The following is a 5,478-nucleotide window of genomic DNA, read 5'->3' on the forward strand; positions in this document are numbered from 1 at the left end:
CTGACAACATAGTTATGTAGGGTATAAAAATATGCCCGAAGAATTGAATAATTAGGAAATGTTCATTACCATTTCCTAATTATTCAATTCTTCGGCTACTTACAATTTTACTCTTCTTTTATGTATTACGTTTTCTCAATGAAGATTTTTTTACAAAGAATTTTTATTTGGAAACATTTTTTTCTGAAGTATTTTTCATTTTAATTACAAAATATTTTCCGATATATGCAAAAAAATACATTTTTATTAACATAAAATAAAAATCCATTCCTATAAAGTGTATCACATTTACTCCCAATATGTGTTCAGCGAAGAGAGAAGTGTATATTAATCTCAAAGAGATAGGTTACAAGCATCAATTTCATAACTCATACTCCCACTAATTCTAATTAGAATTTCTTTCCTCCTAGATATTATCGATTAGCATACACTTTATCTGACAACCTCAACAGTTATTAAATGAGGCGTATAAGCAATATGTCAGCTTTTGATGGAATGCTACACTGTTCTCTCTCTCCCTCTCTAAACGATTACTCCCACTATTTCATCTACTGAATCAATTTTGCTCAAATAATTTAAATGATTGATATTTAGATTGTGGAGGTGGATTATTCACCTTTTCTCTCAAAGAGAGATAGTGGGAAAAAAGAGAACTTCCAGCTGTTTAGTTGGTTGGCAGTGAAACTGACCCACTTTTTCCCATTTTTTGGGAAATAAAACATGAACTTGACCTTAGAATATGGAATGAATTTTCTTTGGTACAAATGTTCCATTTCCTGGCCAACAAGAACAAAAAGAAAGAGAAAAACAACTAAAGAAATATTATAACTGGAAACCACAACTAAATATAAAAACCAACATTTTATATTTCTCTCTTAAAAGCAATTTACTTATGTATGTACATATATAACATACAAGAATATACTAAACCACATGGCGTGTGACCTAATTTTCCATAGCCACAAAACTTCCAAGAAAATTCTTATAAAACGTTAAAGAAAGTAAGAAACAAAAAAATAATTATGATGAAAAACAAAAAGAATATTACACGATAAAAACCGGACATTCTGGTTGTGGCCAAGTTCTTTAACATCCAAAAAAATGTTTGTGGTCAGACATTAAAAACAATTTTAATGTGACAAAACTAAAAATATTCTCAAATGTAACCCAAAAACCTCAAAAAAAAACCAAACTACAAGACAACAACAAATGTCATTTTACAACAAATCATTGTTGAATAAGTAGAGAAAAATACGCACAGCAACTAACAAATCATAAAACATGAAAAACGCATGCCATAAAATTCCAACAAACGTACTTTTCAAAAAAATAACAACAACATTACAAATGATATTTAGAGCAAATTTGTTTTTAATGAAATTAAAAAAAAAATACACACACTCTCACAAAACTATGACAAATATAACATTTACCCAGCAACAACAATGAGAAACCGCACAAGATAAATTAATGTACACATGTTGTACAATTTTATTTAATTATATTTTTTCTCGTTTGGGGGCAGGGGCCAGGCATTCAAGACCCCCTGAGTGCATTCAACAAAAAATGGGAACTCTCACCCGGTATTCTTATGACCTTTGATTCCTTTTTGTTTTTTTTTGTCGAGAGTGCTACATTTTTATATGCAATTTGTTGGATTAATTGTAAACTCCCTTACGTCATAATGGCTTTCAATTCAATTGGTTGGATTATATTTATTTAAAAAAAAAAGTAGTACTACTGCAAAAAATACGATTGTAACTTCAATGACAAACAGTTAACAGTGGGGAGCAATTAAATAGGTCAATGATAGGTGTTCGAACAAACAATAAAATGGGTAAACCTTTTGAGGGTATCAGTTTCTTTTATAGCTGCTCCAAGGAAACATTTGAATTTCATATAACAATTTTACATATCAATTACAAACTTGGTTCATTGATATTTTCTTAAAAAAATATCTGACCAATATTTTCCATATCAATATTCTCTGAATTAAATTAAAAAAATTGTCAAAATGTCCCCAACAAATTCTCCCTAGAATTTGTTTCCCTCTTTTGATTTTGAATCAATAAAAATAATCATTTCTGTCCCTGTACAATTTTTCAACACTATACCACACCACATCCGTCTCAAAAACCCAAACTGAATGTCATTATTTGACTCATACTTGCTATAAGTTATGTGCGTGTGTGTGTATGTGTAGTGGTACAATACACGTGATAATTAACTTAATTGCAAAGCTTTTATTGTTGTTTTTGTTGCTGCTGGTCTTATTATACACACATGAATGCAACAGCAACTAAACTATTGTGCAAAAAAAATTAGTAATTTCATGAAACAAAATAAAAATCGGGGCACTAAATAGCAAATCCAAAAAAAAATGTTTAAAACAAAGGCAAATATTTTCAATATGAAATACACTTCACTTTTTTCCGACAAACACAATCTATATATATATATATATATATATTTTTTTTTTTAATTTATCGATTTTTTAAACTATAAAACTGGATAATTAATTAATTCCAAATGGATATTTGTTAATTTAATTGACTTTTTAAAAGAGATGTATAGGAAGCCAGTCATTCAAATAAAATATACTGACATCACGAAGCGTATAGCTTCCACAAGGGTCTCTATATTACTCAATTAGTCCTTGTGTTAGTTTAGCTAATCAATTTATTCCTTCCAAGTAGCTGGTCTTTTGGCCTGTCCACTGTAATGAGGAATGTCATCAATCGGTGGCTAGAAACACCTCCTACTTCTTTAAATTGTATAAAGAGGCTGGAGATCCTTCTTTGTTAACCCTTTCAGTTATCCTCATGTATTGATGCTAAGTAGACATGAATTCGTATACAATTTACTGGTATCAGGGAGCGTAGAGCTCAATTTATTCCTGCCAAGTAGATGATCCGTTGTAGTCTAACCTTTGTAATGGGGAATACCATCTATCTGTGTCTAGAAACAATGCATTTGCAATGGATGGAGCTATCTGCTATCATTCCAATCGTTGTGTTATCTATATTTATTGATGATTGGTCTGCTCTAGCCTGTCCTAGATGATGAGGCTGTCATCTATCGTTACCTAGAAATATCGACGGATCATTGTTTATTTAGGGTTGCAATTGTCGTCTGGGTGGAGCTATATGCTGTCATTTCGATTTTTGTGTTGCTGTAGCCTTTTCTACGTGATGGGGCTGACATCTATCGTTAGATAGAAACAATATGATCAGAATGATTTCCTGAAATCAATAGCGAAAGTTAAACCAATTAATTTTGTAATTTGGATTTCCTTAAATCGATCCAAAGCGAAAGTTAAACTAATTTATTTCTTTAATATTGCCCACTTTTCTAATAAAAATATTTATGGTCAGTTTTTCATCATTCTCCCCAAAATCATAAATAATTCCTAAATAATAATTTAGACATTCGAAAATAAACTGCCTAACTGCCAGCCTATACGTCACGCATTGTTAAATTTCTTTTCGCATTTAATGCAATAAATGGTCTAATTTTTCTTCCTCAATGATTTGAAATATTATCACAATTCAAAGGAAAAGTAGAAAAAGAAGAAGCAATCAACTCAAATTGAGATTTCCTATGTAAAATGAAAAGTTGGCATAGAGTGGTGAATTGTTATTAAAAAAATTAACACCATTGCTTCTATCATATTTGGAGCACATGAAAATTGCGTGTTTAAATGGTATAGATTTGAAGTATTTTTTTTTTTTAATTTTTAAATAAAAAATTTTGAAATTTAACACCAAAATGCATTAAGATTGTAAGCTTACAAGAAAGAAATGTGGCACACAAAAAATTACTCAGGCGTTTCAAAATAAAATTAAAAAAAGAAATTGTTAACACTTTTAGAGTGTTGTTAAGAAAATCGCCTCATGGAAGCAAAATTGTAACACACAATAAACATTCCTTGTAATCTTTTTAATGGAAGCCTAACGATTTTTTTTAAACGATTTTTTAGACCCCATGTTATTAAATGGCTCACGATAGTTATTTATTTCATATTTCAAACACACTTTTCATATCGCTTGAAAACTATAGCTATATATGATTACAAGTAGAACGAGTTATCAATTCATATCAATAATATTGATAAGCTTATCGCCACAGATGGCCTAAAAAGAAATTATTACGAAAAATTCTTAAAAATACAATTTCAGTTTATCTGTCAATTTAAATACATATCTGAAAGGTAAACTGTAATAGAAATGTAACATATTTTCGTTGCATATCTATCTCGATATGTCTAATGTGTCAAAAATTCGAAAGCCCAAAAACCATTTTTTTATAGACTAGATTTCATTTAAACAGTTTGTAACAAATTAGTTGGACTTTAAACTTTATTATATTTGACACATTAAAACCACTTGATTACCTAATAAAATTTTTATGGTCACCAAAACGAAAAAAATGCAATTGATTGATTGATTTTTTCGAAAAGTCCACTACAAAGCACAGCCCTCCCACATAGTTTCACCAAAAAAAAAATGCTTATCTTTATTGCATTTGACGTAAGAATTTCAATTTATCGCCATCGAACTAAGACAAAAAAATTCGTTTTATAACTAAGAAAATATTTCGTTTCAATTGCCTAATCATTCCTATTCGTTTTTCCTACTGCAATAACCTCAATATTTTGTACAGTGTCTAATAATAAATGGTTGGTAACTCAAAGCACTTAACACAGATATTTTTCTTCAAAGGAGAAGCTGAGTAAAATTGGCGATTGCTCTTTCCTTTAAATCATAATATCAATTTCCATTATACGTATTTTCGTGTCGGAATTATCTTCAGCATTGCTTACAATCTTAAGAAAACCCTTGAATCGTCGACCAGTTTAATATGTCGTTTGACAACTTTACAGGATATTCGGGCATGTTCTGGCATTCACTTCAAGGGCAGATGTGTATCGAACACACGCCGAGGTGTTCTGTAACACACTTTACACCCATTTGAGGTGTATTTTTTACACTTACATTTTCATAGTGAGAGTCGGGTGTATTCATGTTTTTCTATATAAAAGAAAATCTTTTTTGAAAAAAAGGCACATGATGATAGAATAATATGTTATTATTGCCTATAATTTGTTTAAAATCACAAAATTAAGATAAAACGTCTTTAAAAACAAATTTTAAATAGATACTAAGGTTTGTGTTCCATTTTCTTCAACTGGATTGATCGCTCGACACAAACAGCTGATTTGAAGTAAGGCCAAAGAAGACAGGGTTACCATATGATCCTCTTAAATCAATCAATAAATTAATGATATTACAGAGTCTTTCATACACATATTTTATGTTGCGAATAATAAAATATTAAAAAATAATAACAAAATTATCGTTAGAACTAACGAAATTAGTAAAAAATTAGAGAAACCATGTTAAAAACGTATACAGTTTATAATGTATGGTAACACTATTTCTGCAAAGTACCATGTTTATTTTTGTCGCAGTTGAAAAT

The sequence above is a fragment of the Musca vetustissima genome, unplaced genomic scaffold (assembly GCF_032173495.1).
Source record: "Musca vetustissima isolate MV318-11 ecotype Yass unplaced genomic scaffold, APGP_CSIRO_Mvet_v1 utg789, whole genome shotgun sequence".
Taxonomy (NCBI): Eukaryota; Metazoa; Arthropoda; class Insecta; order Diptera; family Muscidae; genus Musca; species Musca vetustissima.